This window comes from Phocoena sinus, chromosome 8 (assembly GCF_008692025.1).
Source record: "Phocoena sinus isolate mPhoSin1 chromosome 8, mPhoSin1.pri, whole genome shotgun sequence".
Taxonomy (NCBI): domain Eukaryota; kingdom Metazoa; phylum Chordata; class Mammalia; order Artiodactyla; family Phocoenidae; genus Phocoena; species Phocoena sinus.
In genome coordinates, this window is record NC_045770.1 from 67835147 (window position 1) to 67862874 (window position 27728).

Sequence of the window (27728 nt, forward strand, 5' to 3'; positions counted from 1 at the left end):
CGCTCCCAAGCGACGGGCAGCCCGGGTGTGGCCCTGGACGCGACCCGCCAGAACGCGAGCTGCCGGCGGGGGCGCTCGTGAGCTCGGGGTGTGGGGCGCGCGACCATTGGATGAACTTTCCCCGCGAGCTGGCCGGGAGCAGAGCCCACCTCCCGGCCCTCTCTCTGCCCTCCCATTGGCCGTTCGTGTCCCACCCGCGCCCGCTCCCGTCCTCCTCCCGCCCGGATGGAAACGGGGTTGAGGGGGTGGGAGGCCGAAGCCTGGCGGAGGGTGAGCGGTCCTCCTAGTAAGGGGGCACGAGGGAGCCAATCAGGACAAGACGTGGAAAAGAGGCGCCGCGTCAGCCAGTCACATTCCGAGGTCCGTGTCGGGGCCGGCTGACGCGAGCGCGGGCCGCAGCCAATGGGCGTGCCACCGCCCGTTCGCTCTTCAGCGGCCGGTCGGGGGCGGTGGAAGAGCGAGTGAAGGGAGCGCGACGCCGACGGCGACAGAGCCCTCTCTGGACTGCCAGGAGGAAAGCGAGGCCCGAGCCTCTGCGTCTAGGTGAGAGGCGGGGACGCCGGGCCGGAGAGGCGGGCTGCGGGTTCCTCCTCGCCTGGCCGGGGCCACGGCTCTGGGAGCCGGGGAGGCAGGCCTGGCCGAGGCGGGGGCTACACCAGCTGCCCCGCCCCCGCCTACGGCTGCGTAGAGCGGGGGGCGCCCGCTTCTGCCCGGATGGTCTCTGCGAGGCTTGGCGGGGCCACCGCCCTCTGGAGAGCCGGGACAGAGAGCGGTGCCATAGGGAGGGGTTTGGTTTGCAGACGCGGAGCCTGGGGGCGCCGCCTGGGGCGGAGAGACCGCGTAGAGGTGGCGAAGGTGGGGCTGAGTAGTTAACGGAGGAGCAGGTTTGTGCGCCTGAGGGTGGCAGTGAAAGGAGGCCTGTGATGGCAGGATTTTGGGTCTGGGGACGAAGAAAGTGATGGGAATAGGGTGATGCTCAGAAAAGGGTGCCCGGGGAGAAGGTGCGGAGCCGGGGCGTGTGGTTGGCCTCTTGGAAGTAGGCATTGATTGAGACTGGGGGGAAATCAGCTGGGAGTGAAGGGAGGACAGGCTTGGGACACGTGAATCTGGAGTAAGAGGCACTTACTAAAGCCGGAAGGTGACTGAGAGGCAGAGGTTTTAGGTGAGGTGTGGTTGGAGGCTGTTTGACTAGAAGGCGTTGGGTGGCCAGTTAGGAGAAAGTATACGAGGAGCAAACGAGGTAGGTTTATGTATGGTAACTGAAGGGTGTGGATCTTTTATGAGTAAGTCAGCAAGAATAACTGTCGGTTTTGTCAGGTAGGAGTCAGTCAGCCAGGTCCATAGGTTCATTCACTACTCATCGATGGCCAAACTCTCAGACTTGTTAACTCTCACTGCTGAGGATGATTGTCCTCCCTCCCCCAACCCTCCTCCTTCCTCCCCAACCCATCTCCCACCCGTGTGACAGTTCATCTCATTGTTTTGCCTCAGCAGCACACGAACTCATCTTCTCACAAGCCATGGCACAAATATTGTTAGCTTTTGATTGGATGGCAGTGAGGAATCGCTTAATTCTTATATAAAAAAAAGTAGAATGTGTTAGTTTAAAGACAACATCACAGGATACTTTGCGAAAACTGCAATACAGGGGAGTTTCTCAACAGTTACGTGTCATAAAAATGATGCAAGATGTCTTACAGTAACACAAGTAAGAGTGAACATAAGTACAATTCTCTTACTCTATAAGAATCAAGCATTTTGATGTAGAATTTGATTATGCATCATGCTTGTTGGGAAATTTTTCAGCCTTGGGAAGAGTTTTGTAGCTAAATAGGTTCAAAGTTCTTTTCACTTACAGGAAAGAAAAACATGGTATCACTGCTACTACTTTTCTGTTTAAAGCTTTGGAAGTTTTATTTGCGGGGTATGGGCAGAGGTTGGGGGCAGGGAAAAGATAGTAGAAAAGAAAATGGTCCATTACTACGTTTCCATTGGATTTAAACAGGAGGAGGTGATACAACTGAGGTAGTATTTCTGCCTGAGGATAGGACAAAAGGATTGTGAAGAGTTAAGTGCTTCTTTACCAACATGAAGTAGCATAGTGTTAAGGACAAAACCCAAAGAGGGCATTTGTCATATAGGATGTTTCCTAATTAACCAAATCAACAAAGCATTATAGGTAATGGACCATTCTTTAGGATGTAGAAATAGTTTTGTGGAAGTAATTTCTTGGTAATGCTATTCACTGATCACATTTTACTCTTAGTATAACAGAGTACCTAAGTGCTGAGGGGCTGAGGCGACTCGGAGCAGAGAAGTAATCTGAGTGGTGTGGAGTTAATCAGGGAAAGTTTCCTGGAAGAGGTGAGTGTTGAGCCATCTTTTGAACTAGGAGTTGGGACATGGGTTATTGCAAGATAGGAGGATGGCATTCCAGTAGTATGCACATGTTATAAGCAACTGTGGACAAGAGTGACAAACTAAAAATGGTTTTTAAGGAGGATTGAAGATTTGAATGAAGACTTTTTAAAAAATAAATTTTATTTATTTATTTTTGGCTGAGTTGGGTCTTCGTTGCTGCGCGCAGGCTTTCTCTAGTTGTGGTGCGCTGGGGCTACTCTTCTTTGTGATGCATGGGCTTCTCATTGCGGTGGCTTCTCTTGTTGTGGAGCACCGGCTATAGGTGTGCAGGCTTCAGTAGTTGTGGCACGCGGCCTCTAGAGCGCAGGCTCAGTAGTTGCTTGAGGCACACGGGCTTAGTTGCTCCGCAGCATGTGGGATCTTCCCGGACCAGGTTTCGAACATGTGTCCCCTGCATTGGCAGGTGGATTCTTAACCACTGCGCCACCAGGGAAGCCCATGAATGAAGATATAAAGGTGTAGAAATCAACTAAGTCTGTTGTTATAGCTTAGTTGATAAATGATGGTTTTGTATGGTGGCTAGGAGAGAAAAATTAGAATAGTTGATGATGGATTGGAGATAAGTAGTGAAGAGTACAAAAATGTTTTTTGATAGTTATGATAAGAGGAATATGGTGAAAGTAAATTAGGTTATTGAGAGGTAGATTTGGTGTTCAACCATATATAATAATAAATATTTTTGATTCCTGTACTAGATTATGTTGATAATAATAGCAAAATTTATTGGGTGCAACTTTGTGCCAGAAACTGTTTTGAGCTTTCCAAGCATCATCTTCCTTTGATTATCCCTACTTTATAAATGAGAGAACTGAGGTTCAGAAAGATTTAATTTAACCAAGGTAACACAACTAGTAGGTGGCAGGTCAGGGTTGGCAAAGTCAGTAAGTAAACGTGAATTGAGCATCTGCTTCATGCCAGGCATTGTGTTATTAAGTGCTAGGGATTCAAGGTTGACAAGCAACTTCAAAGTCAGGACTGAGCCATGTTTTAGAGATTGTCAGGAGTTAACAGAAGAGAGCCAGTGAAGAAATAGAAAAAGATTAGTTGGAGAGACTTTTGTAGACACTGAGGAATATACTGTTTAGGGAAACTTAGGATAGAGTTTTAAGAAAGAGGAAGTGATCATCAGCAAAATATGTAGAGACTCAGAAGAGGAAAGATTGAGAAGAAACCATTGAGTTAAGTGAGGAAAAACAGTGTGAATTTGGTCTCAAGAAAGCCATGATGAAGATACTAACATACGGACTGGTAGTTAATTGTGTTTAGTGGCAAGTGCTCTGTACAAATTTAAAGTTTGGTATGATCATAATTATGGTCAAATTCATAGGAAAGATGTTGGTATGTCCTTTTGTAATATTTTAGTTATTGGCTGGTAAGATCATGGGTAGTTTAAAAATGCTGGTACTTTTTGTATTTTTCCAAGTTTAAAAAAAAGCATTGTTATTTTTATCATTAGTGGGGAAAAATCATTCAACTAAAATGAACTAATAGTGAGAGAATATGTGGGTGGTCTAGTCTGTACTATGTTTGGGGTGGGAGAGAAGATGGTCTTATTTCAGTGTCTACTGCATATGAGCCACTTTGCTAGGCACAGTCCCATCTTGGCAATGACTTGTTATTGTTGGAAACAACCTGAAACTACATTTGCTTAATCTGAGGGATCAGGTTACTAAAGCATCCTGAATCATGGAGATATGGTCTTGGCTTTTCTGAACATTGTTTAATAAATGAATTTAAGGTTAAAAAAAACCAAACCAGTCGTACTTTGAGTAATTTTAAATGTGTCTTTTTGGCCTTATACCCTTCTCTCCTCCCACACGTAGGCTTATAGTTCCTCTCTTCAGTGGGTTTGTATTGGGCTTAGAGTCTCAGTTCAGTAAGGCAACATGAAAGTGCTGAGTTTACATATAACAAGTTTAACTTAAACACTTAAAATTTGTCATTGTTTTCTGTTCCCAGTTTGAAGAAGAAAAGAGAGAAATTTCAAGAAAATAAGCTTTTCTTAACAAGTAATTATTCCAAAGCAAATTAGTAGTATTTGCCCTAGGGTTAATACAGATTTATTCCCATCTTATAAGTCAAGAATGGGACGTAGTTTTTAGTTTTAATTTCATTTGGTCCATAGGAACTGTGGAAGGAAACTTAACATTTCATCTAGGCACTGTACTATGTTCCTTAAATAAATTATTACATTTAATTCTCAGGTAGTTCTCTAAGGTGGTTATCTTATTTTATGAAGAGAATGAGATTTGGAGAAATTAGTAACTTTCCAAAGGCCAGAGAGCTAAGTGGCAGAGCTGGAGATTCCAGTTTGCTTTCTCTGACTCCAGAGCTCATGCATATGAGATGTATGGCAAAAAGGACTTGTTTATTAATACAGACAACTGAAAAAAATGCCACATAGCCTTAGGTATTTAGTAACTATTTGTTACTTTAGAAGATGGGACTCTTGCTCTGTGTGTTTGTGCCTGTGACATGGGGTCTTAAATGATAGTGATTTTTGTGTCTTATAGGGTGCGTTATATTTCATTGCTTTAGAGGTGTGTGTTTTCACATTTTAATATTTTTTGAAATGAAGATTTTACAGTGTCTATATTTTTTAAAAAATGTTTACAAAATGGATACTATGTCTTAAAGTCAAATGTGTCTCAGAATTAAGGAAGTGTGGTATGTGCATATAGTATTCATGTATAACTGTCTTAGCAGTTTGTTTGCATTTTCTACCCAGCCTCCTCCCTTTACTTAGTGTATTGCTTTTTTTTTTTTAGTATGGTAGAATACAGAATTGAAGTGTATATTAATAATAAAATAGTCATTCTCTTTCGGTAGTGAATATTATGGGGTAGGAGAAAGTTTTTTATGTAGAAAATTCGCATTGCACTGTGAATGAGCAGATCTGAATTTTACTTTTGGTTTTGTTAGCAACTTGATGTGTAACTTGAGGCAAGTCACTTCCCCTCTCTGAGCTTTAGTTTCCTCATCTGTAGAATAGAGTGGGGAAGGGAACTTTTAGACCTGTCTAGCTTAAAGAAACTGTATGCCTTCTTTCTAATTAAAAATGCGAATGCCTTAGAGCCCTTTCTTAAAATACTGTATTTGTTGCTTTTTACTATTTTTTCTTTCCCTTCATCTCCCTGTCTTCCCTCCCTGCCCTTTTTCCCATGGATCCTTGAGGGTATTGTCAGATTCTTAATTTATTAGAGAGTATGAATTACTTTTTATATCCTCCATTTATCAAGACAGGATATCTGAGAAAAGCAGGTATCCAGTAAGTAGTGAATGAATGAATATGTTTTATCTGGGTTAATAAAAGAATTGTTTATATAAAATACCATCAAAGAGTTGTTGAAGTTTCATTGAAGGATAGTACTGCTGCCTTTCACATAAAGAATGAAATGTGTTTAGCAAAGTGACTGCTCTCTACTGGGCAGATGTACAAAGAGGAAAGCTCCTGCACCTGTCTTTAAGAAGCTCTCTGTTCTAATAGGCGAGGCCAATGTCTTTAAACTTTGTATTATGGAAAATTGCAAACATAAAAATATAATAATATGCATATCACCAGCTTTAACATTTTTCAACTTGTGGTCAATCTTGTTTTATCTGTATCTCCATCCACTCCCCTCCCCCTTCTTAATTTTGAAACAAGTCCCTAGACATTTTTACCTGTTATTACCATACAATGCAACAATAGACATGCTAATCTAAGTGAAGTGGAAATTTCTTCATATAAATATATTTGAGACTTGTATATTATACTGTTCTGAGCAAGAGAAATTAGAGATAATAATCTACTGTAGGACAGGGATAAGTAGTTGGAGAGACTGAATATACATGTATAAAACAGAATGTAGCAACGTAAGATCATATGCCAGTATTAGAGATTCTAAGTGGGAAATGACATTGGTGGAGTGTGTGTATGTATGTGTGCGTGTGTTTAAGTTTTAACTGTTTGACAGTTTTAAGATTACTTTGAGATATCTAGTCTAGATCATTCTTGTTCTTTATGGAATTTTGCTGCCATGTGGCATGGCAGCCACATGAGAAATCCTTCTTGAATGTAAGGAATTCTTACCACTATATCTTATTATTTTGGAGTATTGACTTAAAAACTTTGAACTATTAACTGAGAATTAAAATCTTAAAATATATCCCATAATGCAGAGTCTTAGTCAAAGGTCATAAACTTCTTTGAGCATCTCAAAGCTTTGTGCTATCTCTTCTCCTCAGAAAAAATATACATATACACTTAGTTTTTCTAATAATTTCAGGAGGCTGATAATAAGACTTTCGAAACCCATTCAGATATCTTTGAAGGTTTACAGATTCTGGTTTAATAATCCATTCTTTAATGTATAGGCAGATAGCATACTGCTAAAATTCAACTTTATTTATTTCTTTGTGCTTTTCACCTTTTACATACAAGTGTTTTTGTTTTTTTTAACTTTAAACAATTTTTATTACACAAACGTTTTCACATAATTGGATATTGCTCTACTCTGTACACAATTATTCTTACTCTTCACAGAAAGGCTGCTTCTTAACTTCTCATCTGTTGATGGCAATCACTAAAATCCTGATTTTAATAGAATAGTAGTAAAAATGCCTCAGTGATTTAAGTTGAAAGCAGTACATTGGTACATGGCTCTTATACTCATTTACCAGGAATGTGCAAATGTCTTTATTCAAAAATACAAAATCAATTATCTGTAGGTATGGACAATGACAGCAGTAAACCATTCTATGTTGTCAACTGAAACCAGTAACTGATGGTTATAGTGATTTTCTTAAACATCAGCCAGCCTTTTCTTCAGTCATCTCCTTCAACTGACCTCTCTTAAAGTTATTGGTGAGGAACGCTGCCTTGAGCTTCCTTTCACATCTCATTAATGATGGTAAAACACTATTCTAGGAATTAGGACATGCCACCTCCCATCCCACCTCCCATCCCACCCATTCCGCCCATTCCAGGATCCTTCTCTTCTTTTCTCTTCTTTAGGAATTTCTGTGACTACGACTTCTACTGTAGTTAACAGAGAGGCCACTCCAGCAGCATCCAGTAATGCACTTCTTACAACCTTAGTTGGATCGGTGATTCCTTTTTCCACCATATTCACAAAATCTCCAAGCATAGCGTCATAACCAGCTTCTGAAGAACTTTGCAAAATTTTCTCAACTATCAGTGATCCTTCGACACCTGCATTCTTAGCAGTGGTCATTGCAGGAATTTTGAGTCAAACAAGTGTTTTTCATTATTGAGTGAAATTATAAAATTCATTATGCAAATGCTAATTTTTTAAAAGACCAATTCTTAATTGCATTCTTGGGGGAAAACAAGCTGTAGCCAGTTTGAATATGTAGGAATGATTTTACCAAAGATTTTGGAATAAGTGTATGGAACTTTATATAATGGCTGCTATCCATCCTGAATTAAGGTGAAGTAGAATATGATTTAAGAATGAATAAATACATAAATACCACTTTTTCAGAGGTAAAGGAAAATCATCTTTGACCTCTCTTGCCCTTAAATAGTTAAGATCTGTGGAGGAAAGGATCTGTTAAAATATTTTGAGGTTCACATTTGTGTTAAAACAACTCCTAGATATGATACACAGAGGCTTAGAAACATGTATTGGTCTGACAGAGGATTGATTCTCTGTAGAGCCCTGAGATCATAAGTGTTTATTGTCCATCTAGTTTGAAGGATGGGCCTAAATATATTTCTTAGAAGTATGGTTTTTTTTTAACATCTTTATTGGAGTATAATTGCTTTACAATGGTTTGTTAGTTTCTGCTGTATAACAAAATGAATCAGCTGTATGTATGCATATATCCCCATATCCCCTCCCTCTTGCGTCTGCCTCCCACCCTCCCTATCCCACCCCTGTAGGTGGTCACAAAGCACTGAGCTGATCTCCCCTTGCGATGCGCCTGCTTCCCACGAGCTATCGATTTTACATTTGGTAGTGTATATATGTCAGTGCTACTCTTTCACTTTGTCCCAGCTTACCCTTCCCCCTCCTCGTGTCCTCAAGTCCATTCTCTACATCTGCGTCTTTATTCCTGGCCTGCCCCTGGGTTCATCAGAACCATTTTTTTTTTTTAGATTCCATATATATGTGTTAGCATATGGTATTTGTTTTTCTTTTTTTGACTTACTTCATTCTGTATGACAGACTGTAGGTCCATCTACCTCACTACAAATAACTCAATTTCGTTTCTTTTTATGGCTGAGTAATATTCCATTGTATATATGTGCCACATCTTCTTTATCCATTCATTTGTCAGTGGACACTTAGGTTGCTTCCATGTCCTGGCTATTGTAAATAGTGCTGCAGTGAACATTGTGGTACATGACTCTTTGAATTATGGTTTTCTCAGGGTATATGCCCAGTAGTAGGATTGCTGGGTCGTATGGTAGTTCGACTTTTAGTTTTTTAAAGAACCTCCATACTGTTCTTCATAGTGGGTGTATCAATTTACATTCCCACCAACAGTGCAAGAGGGTTCCCTTTTCTCCACACTCTCTTCAGCATTTATTGTTTGAGGATTTTTTTTTTTTGATGATGGCCATTCTGACCTGTGTGAGGTGAGAAGTATGGGGTTTTAAAAATTTGTGGATTGTACCTAAAATATAATCATAATAATGGTTATTAGCATAAGCAGAATCCTTAGGAGATAGGAACAGATCAGTTAGCTGCTAAATGAGACATTTGACTGCAGAGCAGAGCATAGGTTATTTGAAGGTCAGTGAATATTAGGTGTATGGCTTTAAAGTGATAACCTTGTGACCCATTGGAGTTAATAATTTTCTGAGTATCTAATGTATTACTAGGAAATAACTTATTCTAATATACAGTAATACATAGACTTTGAGAGCTAGAAGAGGATTTATCCATCAGTGATTTAGCCTCCCCTTCAGTGAATTTTATGACTGATCAGAGCAATTAATTGACTTGCCCAAGGTCACGTGGTTAGTGGCAGTCACAACAGTGTAGTCTGTTGCTCTTATTTATCTTGGCTGCCTTTTCATTCTGGATCTCAGTTTCTGGAGAAGGAAATATCTTGACAGAGTTTTTAGCATTGTGACTTTGATTCTCAATTGATAAATTGACTAAGAATTCGCTGGGCTTCTTAGATGCGTTAAGTCAGTTTCAGAGCTGGAAAGAGATTCTAAGAATCCACAAAGTCATCAAACACTTCCCTCCTGTTTTCTGTACCTTTCTATGCTTGACAGCATTTTGTTTGTTGCAAGCTTTACATAAGAACCTGGCAAGGTTTTAAAGCTAGACCAGGAAGATTTTTGAGAAGAGGCTTTGTTATGGGATTCAGTTGTTTAAAGAGATTCCTGGAAGCTTCCTACTCAAAACTAGAGACTGGAGGGATCATTGACATTCAAGTTCAGAGAAGTTTCTATTACTTCCACGAAGAGCTCTGATTCCAAGTCCTCATGCCACATTTGGTTGGTGTGGACCTGGTGACCAGGGAGAAGACCTGCGCCTATAGCTGGGGTAAAGACCTTTAGAACGGTGACCCTCCAGCTCTTTTAATCCCGGCCCTTTAGCTGGGTCATTCTTTAGCTCAGTAATTCCCATTTTCTAGTGGAATAATAACAACTAAATTGTCAAGGTATAAGCATTTTGGGGGAGAGAGGGACTTTCTTCAGCAGTTAGGGAAATGGGTGGTTCCTGTTTGAATCACAAAAATATACTTATCTTAAAGTCTAGACTAGTTAGAAAACTGTAGGTCTCAAATTCTAGTGATGGAATTATATAACACATTCTCCTGGTTTAATAAAACAACTAAAATGATAATAATTAAGCTCAACTTAATTAGAAGTAAGAATAATGATAATTGAAAACCATGACCAGTTTCACTGACAATGATTGATTGCTCCTCTTGAAAATTACAGAATTCCAGGTTTTGAGTGTGCATATTTGGAGCATTGTGAGTTGCAGCAAGCAGAGTTATTACTTATATACAAACTGAAGTTTTCGGTACATTCTAATAACATACTCATATTTGCAACTCTTAATAACTGGCTTTATAGTTTATTCATAAGTAGCCTTGTGGATCAATGGAAGGTCATGCTTTCTAAATAATTTGTAGACCATGGGAGGTTTGCTCCATGTTTGTATAGTCATTACCTTAGAAGGCTGATGTGGCAATAATGAGCTTTTCAGGAGCATTGTTTCCCTAGCGGTGTTGGGAAATTGGTGAAAGGCCAGCCTTAAAAAGAGGTCAGATGAACCGGTTTGCAGGGCAGAAATTGAGACATAGATGTAGAGAACAAACGTATGGACACCAAGGGGGGAAAGCGGCGGGGGGGTGGGGGGGTGTGTGATGAATTGGGCGATTGGGATTGACATGTATACACTAATATGTATAACATGGATAACTAATAAGAACCTGCTGTATAAAAAAAATTAAATTAAAAAAAAGAGGTCTAGGAGTTTCTTTACCTCAGTACATTTTGTAGGTCTTTGATATGCTAATGCACTTTGTAGCTCTCCTGGTTGGGGATAAAATGTACAGCATCCCAGCCCCATTTACCACAATTTGGAAAATGCTGCCTTGGTGGACTAGAGCCTGTTTTTAGGTTCAGCCTTGGGAACAGATTCAGAAGGCTTCATAAGAAAGTGATACAAGAGAAATGGAGAGGAAATAACAGCATACAGCAGGAGCTTCAAAGCACTTTTCCATAGTTAAGAGTTGCAGGTTATTTGCTATAATAATCAGACTGAGTATAAACAGCTTTCAAACAAAGTCTACTTCTGTAACCAGTGAAATACCTGATTCTAACAACTTGTTCTTAAAGTTACTAATCTTCATGAATAGGCTTTGGTAGTTTTAAATCAGACCACACAAGATACATGATTAGTAATCTGCCTGAGTCAGTTTTTTGGGTAAAGTTGTGTGTGTACGTCTACATGTAATGTTCGCGGTATACATGGAACATTTTCATGTTAAAATCAATTTTGCCGAGTAATTTGAAATGTGTATATATTTTCACGTAAAAGTTCTTAGTTTATTAATCGTCTCATGAAAAATCTGCACTGTCACCACAGATACAGTCACTGCAGAGTCTTTACTCCTTCTGTTGTCCAATCTCCAGCTCACTTTTACCCAGCACCAACATTGGCCTTTGCAGTCCTCTTGACTTTCTTCATTCTGTTCTTCGTTCCTTTTGCTGTTTCCTTGAGGTGTTTTTCTTATGCAGGCCATGTCTTGCACGTCTATGTTAGGGTTCATTTTTCTTTCTGTAGTCCAAGGAATCGTAAATCCTGCCAAAGCCAGTTGTCTTGCCACCGCCAAAATGGATTCTGAATCCACATCCAAAGATGACATCTGGTGTGGTCTTGTACATTTTGGCTAGTTTTTCCTGAATCTCTCTCTTAGCTACTTTTGCCTTCCCAGGGTGAAGGATGTCGATGATCTGCTGAAGTAGTTGGTTGGTCATGAACTTCCTGGTCTGGAGAGCTACTGTGTCATTTTATGATGGCTGCTGATCTTCAAGCAGCCAGAGAGAAAAAGAGTAAAATATTTTTATATTAATTCTTAGGTATATTATGGAGTCAGATGCACAACTTTAATGAGTTTTTAAGCAAAATGGGATATTTCGATTTCTGTGTTGTATTGGAGAAGTTTAAGAAGCCTTATCTTTGCTAATACACTTAAAATACTAGTATGCCTTTGTATATTGTATATCACTTTTTTGAGTCTGAAAGTGTTAGGATAAAAATTACAATATTTAACATGAAAACATTTTTATTAAGGTAAGGAGTCTGTAGCACAATAGTTGATCTAAAGAATATCATGTATGACTTTTGGAGGTTACTTTTTTAAGATTGTTTTCTCCCAGAATGGAATTGGATACACGTTTTGCAAGCTGTGGAACTGTTTATTGCCAAACTGTGTTAACAAGAGCACAGCCCTTCTTCTGTAGGCTTTACAGTAGAGAAGTTACCCTACTGGTATATAGGCCTGGAGGACAGAAACAAAGGAAAATGGGTATTGCTAAAAAATTTAAGTTTTCTTGTCAGCAAATAATTTTAATGCTGTAGAATGGACATTTCCTCTCTGATGAAGTAGAACTTGACTTTTAAGGATGTTTTTGTGTTTGATTTTTACATCACTCAAAGGAATTCTGAGTCTGATTTTTCTTAACGTTTAATATTTTCCAGGATAATGAGGTTTTAGAGGCATTTTAACTTGCCAAAGTGCCATGCTTACAGAGTAACATCAGTATACAAAATAGTTGTGTAGTGCCCTAAGAACTAACGAGCCTACTGAGATTCCTTACCAAGATGTGTCGTAGAAATTGGGGAAGATTGGATATAGAGAGTTAAATATTGGCATATCAGTGTCTGTGTAGGCAAACAGAGTGGCCATTATATTCACTTCAATGGGTGCTTACAACAGGGTTGGACACTAGCATCTTTTATTGAAAACCAAGATGCTAGAGTTATTCTTTTGTTTGTTGAAAAATGCTTTGTAAGCCTTAATTTTTGAAAAGAAAAAGGAACCCACTATTCTTATCAACTTGTACATTTTGAGTTTGCATTTTTTAGTCCTTCTTTTGTTGTTTACAGTTCACTTGCAGAGGTTTTCTTTTATGTTGAGTCTTGATCAAAACACTAAATATTCTAGAGTTATTAAAATATAGTAAAAAGACGCTATACCAGTGGTTCCCGATATGCCTCCAGATGAGAGTCTGTGAAAAAATTTAAAAGAAAATATATGCTTACCTATAATATGAGGCCTCTTAATAGTCTAACTAAAATGAGTTGGCTTGTTTTTGGCTACAAGTATGTCAACTCCAAGTAGAAATCTACTGGTTATAAGTTCACAATTAAGTGAATATGGGAAAGTGAAATTTTTATTCAGTGAATGAGATTATTTGGTGGGCAAAATCAGTTGACCCTGGAGCAGCAGTGGAGGTTATGGGTGCCAGTCTTCCTAGAAGTCAAAAAAATCTGTGTGTAATTTTACAGTTGGCTCTCTGTATCTGTGGTTCTGCCTCCTCAGGTTCAACCAACTGCAGGTTGTATAATGCTGTAATATGCATTTGTTGAAAAAAATCTGTGCATAAGTGCACCCATGTAGTTTAAACCTGTGTTGTTCAAGGATCATCTGTACTTAGAAGTATGAGGCCCATGGGGCCATATTTTTTTTAAGGCATTTTGGGTAACTTGAACATGGATTAAATGTGTTACCGAACCAGGTTTGTTTGCCTGATGTGCAGCAAGCCAAACGCTGAGACACCGAGGTTTGCAGCAGAGAAAGGGTTTATTCAGGAGACAGCCAAGTGAGGAGACAGGAGACAGGAGAGCAGATCTCAGATCTGCCTCCCTGAAGGCAAGGGGTTTGAAATATTTATGGGATAAAGAAGCAGGGTGGTATTAGGCATGGGGAAAGGTGATTGGAGGTGGGGAAAAGGTGAGGTAATTGGTGTTCTTTGCAGGCATATCTGAGTTACATGCTTCTTCTTGAGATGCATGTTCAAAAATGGAGGCACTTAGCATGATCTGAGGGTGGAGTTTTGAGTCCTCTGACATCAAAAGGTCATTTATTGGACACCTTTGCAGGCCCAGTTTTAGGGTCAGTGGTCCCAACCAAAAATCTTAGCCGGCTTGAACTGGATAAGAGCTGACTCCAAGTTTCTGGAAAACAGCATAAGCCCCCAATACTGTAGGGACCCATACGACAGAGGTGTTACCTATAGGTGGTGGGTAAGGAGCCAAAAGAAATAATTAAGATGAGCTCGATCAGTGAAAGCATATTACAATCAGGGCGGTTTTTAATAAGCTGTTCCCTTAGCTGCTGTTCTGTAAGACAAGCTCAAGAATTTCTTTTAGTCATCAGTTTCTGTTAACCTATGGGACAGTTTCAAATGGTTGACCATCTCAGGAGTAATGAGCAGTTACTTTACCATATTCTTTGTGGCAGATTGTATTTTCTAAAAGTAGTTGTAACAATGTGTCCCTTCTCACATGTTCTTGTGACCTTGACCATTCTCTCATCCTGAGGTGGAGTTATGTTCCCTTCCCTTGTATTTGGGTGTTCTTGTGAATCACTTGTGAGCAATAAGGTGAGGTCAGAAAAGGTGAGCTTCTATCCAGCTCACTAAAATACTGGTCTTGAAGTCTTCAACAGCTTTTCATCAGTATAGCCTGAGATTGCCATGCTATAAGGAAACCCAGACTGCCTCATGTGGACAGACCACGTGAAGAGGCTCTAAGATAGGAGCTAGAACTGTTCAGCTAAAACTGCTTATTTGAGCCATTCCCAAATTCCTAACTCTCAGAAACTATGAGAGAGAATAAAAATGATTATTGTTGCTTTAAGATGTTGTTTTAGAGTGATTTTGTTACATAGCAATAGATAATCAGAACACTACTTTCCCTGAACCTGCTACTATATACTGAGATTTGTCAGTGTACAGATGTACAGTCAGTGATATACCGCAATGGTTTGTTCTGGGATCTGAACATTAACTTTATTTTGGTCTTTACCTTTGATATATAAAACTTTTTTCTATCATTCTTTCCTGTACCCATTTGGAAAAGCCATTCCATCCTTAACTATTTAGTAGAATGTATTTTGGTAATTGAAACTGTCATGTTTGTTGGAAAGTGTCCATGATATGTTTATTATGTCATGAGAGCATATGATCATCTTTAGAAGGCCTTTTGCTTTGTACCTTAATTTTAGTTACTGTGGTATTTGGCCTTCTCTTAGTTTCCTAGGGCTGCTGTAACAAAGTACTACGAACTGGGTGGCTTAAAACAACAGATATTTATTGTCTCACAGTTCTGGAGGTTAGAAGTCCAAAATCCATGCTCTGTCTGAAACCTGTGAGGGAATTCTTCCTTGCCTCTTCCTAGTTTTTTCTTAGCAATTTTGATATTCCTTGGCTTGTAGCTGTGTAATTCCAGTCTCTGCTTTTGTTGTCAGGTGGAGTTCTCCCTGTGTATATCTATGTCTTTACATGCCTCTCCTCTTATAAGGACACCAGTGATGTTGGATTAGAGACCCATTCTGCTCCAGTGTCATATCATTTACCTTAACTAATTACACCTTCAACAACCCCATTTCCAAATAAGGTCACATTCTGAAGTCCTAGGGATTAGGATTTCAACATATCTTTTTAGGGGGAACACAGTTCAATCCATAACAGGCTTCAAGGGAGATTGATATAATTATGTTTTAACCATTTAAACATTTTTACTCCAGATTAGATGTGAATGGGGTTTTTAATCAGTGACCATGAAGCTCTATTCTCTGCAGTTTAGGTCCCCTTTCTCTCTAGCATACATACATACTACACATAAAATTTGATAGTAGTTTTTTTTACTGTTTACGCTCATTGACCCTTTTGAGAATCTGATAAGAACAGTGGATTTTTCCCCTAGAAAAAATGTACAGATATATGCATGGGAGTGCACACTTGTACACACACACATAAACACACTCAAAACAATATTTTGCATGAAACTTTAACACGTTCTTGGATTTCCCCGCCACCCCCCAAGCCTGTTCATGAACTTCTGGATTAGAGAGTTATTAATTCCCATCAGTTACAGATACCTAATTTCTATTTCCCTTTTAGTGGAAAAGCAAACGAAAAGGAAAAATAATGAGGAAGCAGAAGTATGTATATGGAATCCCCTCATGGTCATTGTAGCTCAGTGCAGCTTTTTGGGGAATTTTCATAATTCTGTGATATTTTCCATGTGCGTAGTCTCTTTTCTGCTTCCATTCCTGTTCCCTTAGCCATGTATATAACGTTTGGCTACATAAAATTATAAGTAATGTTATACTTTTATGTAGAAAAGAATAATCTATGTAGTTTTAGACCTGTACACAGTATATAAACAAAGCTTTGTATCCTGCAACAGTGTTGGGTTAACTCTTGACCTCTTTAAATTCTGTGTTATTTTTTGATTATTATATCAAGATTATTTTGAACATGGTAGCGGTCTAGGGTTTCTGAGTCTGCGACAGGATTATATTCTGTGCTCTTCTTCACTTGTAGCCTTTTCTCCAAAATAATATCGCCCAAGCTTCACCCCTGAACATCTTATCTTAATGGGCTCTCTTTTTTAAAATACACATTTTTAAGTACACCTTGAAAAAGGCTATAGGTCATGTCTTTGTGTTGTGTTTAGTCTCTGACATATCTGTGTTTCTGAAGCCTGTCATTCATTTATTGTTTTTGTTTTGGAAATATTATATCAATTATTTACTGTCCATTTTAGAGTGATATGCATAGTAACTCTAGTAATAGTGAAATCATAGGCAATGGATATTTAGACTGTGCTGGTTTCCCATTGATGCCTTTCTTAGTAGTTCATTTTTCTGAATGTGGAATATTCAGAATCTTTATTTAGAACAGGGGTTGGCAAACTGTGACCTGCAAACTGTTTTCCTGTCTTTGTGAATAAAGTTTTATTGAAACAGAGCCGTGCCCATTTGTTTACTTACTGTTCATGGCTGATTTTGTGCCCCAAATGGCAGAATGGAGTAGTTGCTACTAAGATTGTATGGCCCACAAGCTGAAAATATTTACTACTTGACCCTTTACAGAAACCTTTGCCAACTCTTGGTTTAGAATATTTTGGAATTAATTCCCCCTCTTTTAAGGATATTTGAAATTCTTTTATTTATTTTACTTATTCAGCCATGGAATCTAAGGGATATTAAAAGACCATTTAGCTCAGCATTCTGTCTACTGCTGCTTGAATTTCCTCCAGTACTCCTGCCAAGTGGTCCTCCAGCTTAGAGGTGTAGTAGGATTATGAGACAAAACAGCATTGGATGTGTCTGTGTTAAACACAGAATTGCCCCTGATTGGGAGTCAATCAGTGACTCTCAATAAAAAGATAGATGAAATAGCTTATTCTTTGTCTCTTTGCTCTCCCCACTGTCTCCATTGGTAGGTTATTTACTTTGGGTTTGTTTACATGCTAGAGGCACAGAGGAGTCACTTTTTAAGAGGAAGACAACTAAGTAGATCCTACTTTAAGGTGTAGCTGTAGGTGGAAATTTATAGGAAGCTGGAATGAATGTTTAGACATTATCTAGAGATTTTCATATTCAGTGCTTAGTTTCCCTAAATAAATTTATAGCAGCTAAAACAAGGAACTAAGAGTTCTTACAATTACCTTTTGTCAGTTTTTACTGTATGTTCAATAAATAATGGTGCAGAAAGAAACATATAGGTAGAGCCAGTCTCACTGCAGAACTTCACTGCAGAACTGTGTTTGGTAATTCTGTGTACTTGACTCCTTGGTGAACATGGTGAGCGTAGGGGTCCTCTCAGGAGATGGGAGAGAGTGGTATCTGATCCAAAGATCAACATTATCCAGACGGGGGAAGAATTTCTCACATTCCATTTAGGAAATCCAGCCTGCTAAAGTCTTGTTAAACAACAGTTTCATAGTTAAAACATCATCTGGTTTTTAATCTAGTAGGTTTGCCATATAATAAAGAAATGAAATAAAAACTCAAGTAATAAAGATTAGCAGAAGAACGATATTACACTTTTTTTCTTAACACAATGCTCGTCTTTTATTTTTCACTTTAGAAAAGATTTTTCGTACTTTTTTTCTCATAGATGAAAGTGGGTTTGTAAATTGTTAGACGACAAAAGATAGTATAGGCTGGCTAATTGATGGGAAAATATACGCTTTCAAATATTTTTTTTGGTACCTTCTGATTTTTCTGTTTACTGGCTCTACCTGTATGTTTCTTTCTGCACCAGTAGTTTAAAATATATAACACATGCACTTTGTACATAATTTTAAATTGTGCAAAAGGATATATAGTGTGTATAGTGAAAAGCAAGTGCCCGTCATTTCTCTTCCCTAGTTATCCAGTTCTCCCTCCCAGAGGCAACCATTATTACCAGTTTTCTGGCTTTTTTGCCAGAAAAATCTGTGTATTTATAAACATATGCATTCATTTTTTCATTCCTTTTCCATGAAAGGTGGTATATCATACAGAATATTACATCTTGGCTTTTAAAGTTAATCATGAATGCCGTGTTTCATATCAGTATAAGTTGAACCACCTCTTTCCTTCTTTAGTCCTCAGAGGTTTGGTTTAAACCTACTTCTCCTAAAATCATTAATTTCCTTCCCAGAATTAAAAAATGGGTATATGTGCATGTGACTGTAACAGTATACAGTCCAGAGATAAAGTAGCTATTATTTTTACTTCGGTAATAAAAATTTTTTCCTAGTCTAAAAATTACACTCATAACTAAATGATTATTTCCATAAAAAAAGATAATTAAAGTTTTTTAGACTGAAATATTACAGATCAGACTGACTGCTGAGGGACCACAGAGAAATCACTGCCAAAGAAGTATGGGGAAGATGAATAAGGAAATGTAATTATGTGCCCAGCCTTAATCCTTACACAGATGCTATGAAGTGAAGGGGTGGGGATGTATATGCTGTCTATATGTTTTAGAGATGAGGAAACTACAGAAACAAACAGATAAGTAAGCTCACCCCCAAGATAAATGGATGAGCCTGGATTCCAGCCCAGCCCTGCTAGACTCAGAGCCCAAAGGTCCCCACTACATCATGGCATTGGGTTATCTGAAAGGCTTGTTTCCACAAAGGGGGCCTACCTTGTTTATCAGGAAGCAGTTTATAACAGGGCCAGATTCAATAGAGTACTGAAAATGGCTTCACTAGAGACTTAATTTCTTAATAGCTTATGTAAGGGAGGAAGACTTTTCTTCTATCCTTTTATGTTCTAGGACTGATGCCTGCAAATTAAACTGACAAAAGACATTAATAGAAAAGGCATATGTATATTTTTAAAATGTGCATAAAGGCTTCACAGAAAAGTGAAAACCCAAAAAAAGATGGTTAGACTTGAGAGCTTATATACCATATTAACAAAGGGTTATAAATTATGGAGAAGTGACTAGACAAAGGAAAAGGAGTTTGGGCTTCTAGGGGCAATAAATTGTGGGAAGGTAAATATGTGGGAAAACTAATAGAAGGTATCGGTTGCTAACATTCCATCTTCTTCATGGCCATAAAACTCACCCATAGAGTCCTCATTATGGCAGCCCTCATTTCTTGGAGGTTTCTGCTTTTAATCAGATGAGGGAAGCTCTGAGAAGAATTCTTTCTGCATCTGTTGAATCTCAGTTCCTTCATCTCAAAGTAACCCATGTGCTATTAGTGATAAGCTTTGGGGTGTAAATTCTGGTCCCATACTCCCTTATACAGAACTCACTGTTTTTCAAAGGTAGGTAAGTGTGATACATAGTATATATATTGGTATAGATATTTGCATATATTGGTATAGATATTTATAGAAACATGTTTGAATTTTGTTATTAATCTTAAACAAGACCTTAAGAAGCTCTCAGAGCTTCTTGTTTTTATCTTATCTTATTACCTTTACTGCCTTGAGTTTTTTGTTTCTAGTCTTCCAATAAATAGTTCTGTTTAGGAAAGGTCTTTCAGTGGGGTCGGGTAGAGTAGAGTTGGAAATAAATCCACTAACCTTCGATAAGTGTCTATTTCTTAACCTGAGAATGATGTCTGATAGTGGCAATAATTAAGTCCACTTCGGTGTTCTTGTGAGTCAAGTTCTAAGTTTGACAACAGACCTTTTCCTTTCTCATTCTCTTTGTTGGGTGCCTCTGGAAATGGCCTTCAGGGAAATACTGGTAAAGTCTAATTGCTCTTGAGCTTTAATTGTTTAAGAGTCTACCTGAACCAGTTAATAGTCTCATTTCTAAACTGTGTTGCTTAATTGGCCCATCAGCTTTTACTGTGAAATGATGTGGAGTTTTAAGGATTTTTCAGCCAGAATTTGCCTTATTTCATATGCTAAAATTTTCTGTGGAGCAGGTTCTTGACTGTTATATGCCAAGAAGATCCTGTAGTAAAGATACTGTCCATTTCCTCTTATAGTGAATCATACAACTTTAGAAATGGAAAGGAAGACCATCTGTTCCAGCCTCTTCACTTTCCTGCAACTTCTCTTCCAGTGTTATGCACTCATTCCTTACCCATGAGTTGATGCCTTTACCTCACTGTAGGACAAGTGGAAACTTCTTATACTCTCTATAAATGTGGAATTTAGTTAGAAGATACTGGTTTAAATTTGCCTCTGTCTATATATAGGTGCTGAGTGACCTTAGGCAAGAAAAATTATTAAGAAGACTTGTAGGAAATTGTATCGGGAAGCATGAGAGATACAGTTTTTTGTGCTTAATCTCTCCTTTTCCTGTCTTCCTTTTGTTATTTATTTTTCTCATCACTGATGACTTCTGTAAAGCTTTGCTTCAAGCCCATGGACCCACCTTGTTCCTCTCACCATATCCTAATCTCCATGTACTTTGTTCACATTTGTCTTTCTGCTTAGCAAGTTTCTGAAACAACTACTTGACAGTATATTAAAAGTTTTAATTAATTTGAGTTGTTTTTAGCAGTAAGATAGGCAAAGGAATTCCCATTTCTTGGCACTAAAGAGCTGCTTTTTTGGGCAGATTTTTGTGGTTTTCATGTTACTGTAATACCCCAGTCTCTCACTTTGATTGCTTTGTCTATTTAAAGAACTCTTTTTTAAAAATTTAAGTTTATATTTTTAGTTTTTTACACATATCCCCTCTTTTTTGGATTTTCCTCCCATCTAGGTCACCACAGAACACCAAGTAGAGCTCCCTGTACCACCCAGCAGACTCTCACCAGTCATCCACTTTATACACAGTATAAAGAACTCTTTTTTAAAAAGTTGAAAATGAGAGAAGGAACTTGTCTCTAATTATTTATCTTAACTAGGTTTCTGAAAGTAATGAGACAACATGATTGGCTTTCCATTAATTTTAGGACATCTATTAAGAGACTACAATTATGTTACAAGGGTGCAGTTTATATTGATTGGGTGAGTGCTATCTTAGAATTATCTGTGGTTTCTCCATTTACATCCATTCCAGGCTCTTTTTGCCCATGAGCCTGCATGTTCTCCTTTTATAGATAAGGAAACAGGTTAAGAGTAGTAGGTTTATCTTAAGATCTCATGGCTTCAAAGTGGCAGAGCCTGGACCTCAGCCACTAGCAAGTGAAGGTATCTTAGTTTAAGTAGCTTTGTAATATGTTCTCTTAATGTAAGTTTATGTGCATAATATAAAACCCACTAGGAAAACCCACTTTAGCAAGAAAGCCTCTAAAGTAATTGTGTTATTTGGTACCCACCATTTTGCTGGTCTTCTGAAAGATTTCTGCCTCTTTAACTATTGAACCATAGGATAAGGTACTTTTTGAAGAAAATACCCAGCTGCCACTGCTAGGTGGTGTATCCTAAGGCATCTCAAGAACAGTGAAAATAAACATGAATCATGTTTCACAGCTTCTCTGCCCTGGCACATGGAATAATATTGCTGCTTTTCTCATTACTGCAGTGCTGCAGCTACTTTTTAACAGCTGATAGGAGCTTTAGATATTTTCCTGTGTAAGCAGAATCACACAGTAGGAACCTAAACAGCATGCTCTGGAAGGATTGGCAGCATTTCTTTCCTGGCTTCTGCTTTTCCTGTAGCTTTTGGCCATACTAGCAGGACTATGTGGAAGATGTGATAAGTCTAGACTTTCCTTAAAAGGAGTGCTCATTTGTACTTACTTTGCCAGTAAGTTAATAGGGTAAAGTATATTGGTGGGTGGGGGAATCAAGAATACCTGGAGACAGAGTTTAAAAATACTTGGTGCTTGTAAAGTTTTTGGTTGCATTGTGATAAAGTTGGGGAGCTGTGGGAATCTGTTCTTTCTTCCATGAAGAGAACCTTAAGGATAAAATCACATGCAATTAGCTTTAAGCTAGTTACCTGAAACTGGTAAGAAGTAGTTTCATTCTACAACTCTCTTAGCAAATAATCTTTATACTGTTAAGGAGAGAGTATTAAATTCGGTAAAAATTTTCTGTTGTTTGGTTTTAACAGATTTTTATAGGGAGGGTGTCCTGGTAGGTGAGGAAGGGTTGAGCCAATCCTTTGGTTGAGCCAATCACATATTCAGGCTATAAATCCTCAATTATTAAAGGGCAGACTGCTTAGTATCTTTTTCTGTCTTAAATGCATGTGTACACCTATGGAAAACTTTCTGGTTCCTGGTATCTGGTAGGAGCTTAATAAATATTTCTTGAATAGATTTTTACATATGAAGCTCAGAGAATTAAATAACTTGTTCTAGGTCATGTGTCTAGGACACTATGTTTAATATATATTTAGTATGTAATTGTCATTAATACTTACCAGATTTGTTCGGTGTATTGATGCAGAATTATTCTTCATTTCTCCCCTATGACAACATTTTAATGCTCTATAGTTTTAATTAGGTTTGGGGGTCAACGAAGTCTTGAAATAGTCTTATTAGACCTGAAGCAGATTATAAGTAGAGTAACCATACAGTGAAAACTGGAACGCTTTTGAGAAGAGGGGGCTCTAATCAAAGTTAAGCTGGAATAATGTGTAAAACCAGGCTTATTCCGGGAAAACCAGGACATATATGGTCACCCTATATTTACTTTTATTTTTTACAGTAAACTTTTTTTTTTTTTTTTTGTGGTACGCAGGCCTCTCACTGTTGTGGCCTCTCCCGTTGCGGAGCACAGGCTCCGGACGCGCAGGCTCAGCGGCCATGGCTCACGGGCCCAGCCGCTCCACGGCATGTGGGATCTTCCCAGACCCGGGCACGATCCCGTGTCCCCTGCAGCGGCAGGTGGACCCTCAACCACTGCGCCACCAGGGAAGCCCTACAGTAACCTTTTTATTGACATGTAACATACCTTCAGAAAGTCCATAAATCCTGTGTACAACTTGACGAGTTTTAAAAAATGAGCCACCCAGATCAAGAAATAGAACATAACCAGTATCCCAGAAGCCTCCCTCACACCCTTTTTGGTCGCTACCTCTTCCTCCCCTGGAATATAACCATTGTTCTGACTTTTAACCGTAGATGATTTTTGCCTGTTTTTGAACTTTATATGCATGATATCATACAGTATACACCTTTTGTGTCTGGCCTCTTTGGCTCAGTGTTCTCTTTGTGAGCCCCATCCATGTGGTGTGTAGGATAATTCCTTCATTCTTATTGTTTTTTAATATTCCATTGTATGAATATACTATAATTTATGTAATATACTATTGACCAGACATTGGGTTTTTAAAATTTTGGGTCAGTAGGAATAGTGCTGCTACAAACATGTAAACATTGTTTATGAGTCTTTTGGTGAACAAATGTACTCATTTCTGTTGGTATATAATCAGGAATGGAGCTGCTACATCATATGATATGTGATTGTTTAGCTTTATTAGGTTGTACCACTTTTACTAAGTGTTATAACTATCTGTACTTCCTCCAGCAGTAGATGAGAGTTCCATTTTTCTCTCTCTGAAACTTTACCAGTACTATGTATTGTCTGTCTTTTTCATTTTAGCCATTCTGGGGACAGTGTACCAGGATCACATTGAGGTTTGATAACTAATGAAGTTCAGCCCTTTTTAAATTTTTTAAACTGTATTTTATTTTTATTTATTTATTTTTGGTTGTATTGGGTCTTTGTTGCTGTGCGCAGACTTTCTCCAGTTGTGGGGAGCGGGGGCTACTCTTCATTGCATGCGCGGGCTTCTCATTGCAGTGGCTTCTCTTGTTGTGGAGCATAGGCTCTCGGTGTGTGGGCTCAGTAGTTGTGGCACACAGGCATAGTTGCTCCGTGGCATGTGGGATCTTCCCGGACCAGGGATCGAACCCATGTCCCCTGCATTGGCAGGTGGATTCTTAACCACTATGCCACCAGGGAAGTCCTCAGCCCTTTTTTATGTGCTAATTGGCCATTTGGATACTCTCCCTTATGCTTCCTTTTCTGTTCTAGCCTTTCCCATTTTCTATTGTTTTTTTCACTTCTCCTTATTGATTTGTAGTTCTTCATATATTCTGGGTAGTAATCAGTTGTCATTTATACATACTACTGCAAATATCTTTTACCTGTTTTGCCTTTTCTCTCTGTTAGTAGTGTTGTGGGATGAACTCAGTTTTAGTGTCTTCCAGTTTATCAATATTTTTCCTTTTTGGTTAGCACTTCTTGTGTCCTATTTAATAAATATTTGCCTACCCCATGATCATGGAGATGTTCTGTGTCATCTTCGAGAATCATAACTATTTTACCTTTCACATTTGGGTGTATAGTCTGTCTGGAATTCATTTTTGTGTGTGGTGTGGTATAGAAGTCAAGATTCATTTTTTGCTATATGGACATCCATTGATTGTACTCTTCTCTTCTTGTCCCAATACCACATTTCTGTAGCTTTATAATACATCTTGTTACATGGTAATATAAGTTCTCCAGCTTTGTTGTTCTTAATGCTTGTCTTGGCTACTCTTGGCCCTTTGCATTTCTGTAACATTTTAGAGTCTTAGTTTCCATACATAAATAAAAACAGCTTAAATTTTGATTGGGATTGTATTGAATCTAAGGAATGTAGTACATCTCTCCATTTATTTAAGTATTGTTTGATTTCTCTCAATGTTTTGTAGTTTTCCATTAGTATCTTTTACATTTATTTCTAATTTTTGGTGGTCTCAAAAATAAAATAATTCAGGGGCTTCCCTGGTGGTGCAGTGGTTAAGAATCCGCCTGCCAATGCAGCAGGGGACACGGGTTCGAACCCTGGCCTGGGAAGATGCCCCATGCCATGGAGCAGTTAAGCCTGTGCGCCACAACTACTGAGCCTGTGCTCTAGAACCGTGAGCCACAGCTACTGAAACCCATGTGCCTAGAGCCTGTGCTCTGCAACAAGAGAAGCCACCGTAATGAGAAGCCTGTGCACCACAACAAAGACCCAACTCAGCCCCCCCAAAAAAATTCGTTGAGGTGAAATTCACATAATATAAAATTAATCATTTTAAAGGGAAAAATTCAATGACATTTGCTACATTCACAATGTTATGCAGCTGCCACCTCTGTCTAGTTCCAGAATTCCTTCACTCCAAAGTAAAGCTCCTGAAGCAGTTTTCCTCCACTGCCCATTCTCTCCACTCTTCAGCTCCTGCCAACCACCAGTCTGCATTGTCTCTATGGATTTATCTATTCTGGATATTTCATAAAAGTGAAATCCTATAGTATGTGATCTTCTATATCTGATTTCTTAAACTTTGTATGTTTTTGAGGTTCATCCCCCATTGTAGTATGTGTCAGTACTTCATTCCTTATTATGACTGAATAATATTCCACTATATATACATGTTTGTTGATCCATTCATTTGTTGATGGACTTTTGGGCTGTTTGTACTATTTGGCTGTTGTAAACACTGCTGCTATAAACAAGTGTGTATATGTACTTTTTGAGTACCTATCTGCAGATCTTTTGGGGTGTATACCTAGGAGCAGAATTGCAGGGTCATATGATAATTTTTTGTTTAACTTTTTGAGGAACTGCCAAACTTTCCCACAGCAGCTGAGTCATTTTTCATTCCCATCAGCAATGTGCATGAGTTCCAGTTTCTCTGCATCCTCATCAGTCGATACTTGATATTTTCCATAATTTTTTGGTGTTTTGGATGGTATTATAAGTGGTATAGTTTTTTTTAACTTTATTTCTTGTGCGTTGGTGGTGGTTTTTTTTTCTGTATAAACCTTGTATCTAGTTCTCATATTCACTTGGTAATTCTAATAATTTACTTATATATTGACTGAATTTTCTGCGTACATTTGCATTTCTGATTTCCAATGCTTTTTTAAAATTTTTAAATTTTATTTTTTTATACAGCAGGTTCTTATTAGTTATCCATTTATTACATATTAGTGTATATATGTCAATCCCAATCTCCCAGTTCATCACCCCACCCCCACCCCCCGCCACTTTCCACCCTTGGTGTCCATATGTTTGTTCTCTACAGCTGTGTCTCAATTTCTGCCCTGCAAACTGGTTCATCTGTACCATTTTTATAGGTTCCACATATATGTGTTAATATACGATATTTGTTTTTCTTTTCCTGACTTACTTCACTCTGCATGACAGTCTCTAGATTCATCCATGTCTCTAAGATGACCCAATTTCTTTCCTTTTAATGGCTGAGTAATATTCCACTGTATGTATGTACCACATCTTCTTTACCCATTTGTCTCTCGATGGGCATTTAGGTTGCTTCCATGACCTGGCGATAGTAAACAGTGTTGCAGTGAACATTGATGTGCATGTGTCTTTTTGAATTATGGTTTTCTCTGAGTATATGCCCAGTAGTGGGATTGCTGGGTCATATGGTAATTCTATTTTTAGTTTTTTAAGGAACCTCCATACTGTTCTCCATAGTGGCAGTATCAATTTACATTCCTACCAACAGTGCAAGAGGGTTCCCTTTTCTCCACACCCTCTCCAGCATTTCTTGTTTGTAGATTTTCTGATGATGCCCCTTCTAACTGGTGTGAGGTGATACCTCATTGTACTTTTGATTTGCATTTCTCTAATAATTAGTGACGTAGAACCACTTTTCATGTTCTTCTTGGCCATCTGTATGTCTTCTTTGCAGAAATGTCAATTTAGGTCTTCTGCCCATTTTTGGATTGGGTTGTTTGTTTTTTTAATATTGAGCTGCACAAGCTGTTTATATATTTTGGAGATTAACCCTTTGTCCGTTGATTCATTTGCAAATATTTTCTCCCATTCTGAGGGTTGTCTTTTCATCTTGTTTGTAGTTTCCCTTGCTTTGCAAAAGCTTTTAGGTTTCATTAGGTCCCGTTTGTTTATTTTTGCTTTTATTTCCATTACTCTAAGAGGTGGATCAAAAAACGTCTTGCTGTGATTTATGTCAAAGAGTGTTCTTCCTATGTTTTCCTCTAAGCGTTTTATAGTGTCTGGCCTTACATTTAGGTCTCTAATCCATTTTGAGTTTATTTTTGTGTATGGTGTTAGGGAGTGTTCTAATTTCATTCTTTTACATGTAGCTGTCCAGTTTTCCCAGCACCACTTGTTGAAGAGACTGTCTTTTCTCCATTGTATATCCTTGCCTCCTTTGTCATAGATTAGTTGACCATAGGTGTGTGGGTTTATCTCTGGGCTTTCTGTCCTGTTCTATTGATCTATATTTCTCTTTTTGTGCCAGTACCATCATATTGTCTTGATTACTGTAGCTTTGTAGTATAGTCTGAAGTCAGGGAGTCTGATTCCTCCAGCTCCGTTTTTCTCCCTCAAGATTGCTTTGGCTATTTGGGGTCTTTTGTGTCTCCATACAAATTTTAAGATTTGTTGTTCCAGTTATGTAAAAAATGCCATTGGTAATTTG

General features: G+C 38.5%; 1 protein-coding gene and 1 pseudogene across 3 annotated transcripts in view; one reads left to right on the forward strand and one right to left on the reverse strand.

The window, feature by feature from the left end:
* The first annotated feature begins 392 nt into the window (after positions 1-392).
* Positions 393-27728, forward strand: part of FAR1 (fatty acyl-CoA reductase 1) — an 80843-nt gene continuing 53507 nt past the window's right edge. Inside the window, exons 1-2 of one of the 3 annotated variants that reach the window (XM_032639667.1) lie at positions 393-543; positions 2267-2364. The gene's annotated coding sequence lies outside the window, so the exon portion shown is untranslated. The remainder of the gene's footprint in view (positions 544-2266; positions 2365-27728) is intronic. The other 2 variants (XM_032639665.1, XM_032639666.1) reach the window with 2 other exon arrangements.
* Positions 11431-11911, reverse strand: LOC116758348 (annotated as a pseudogene).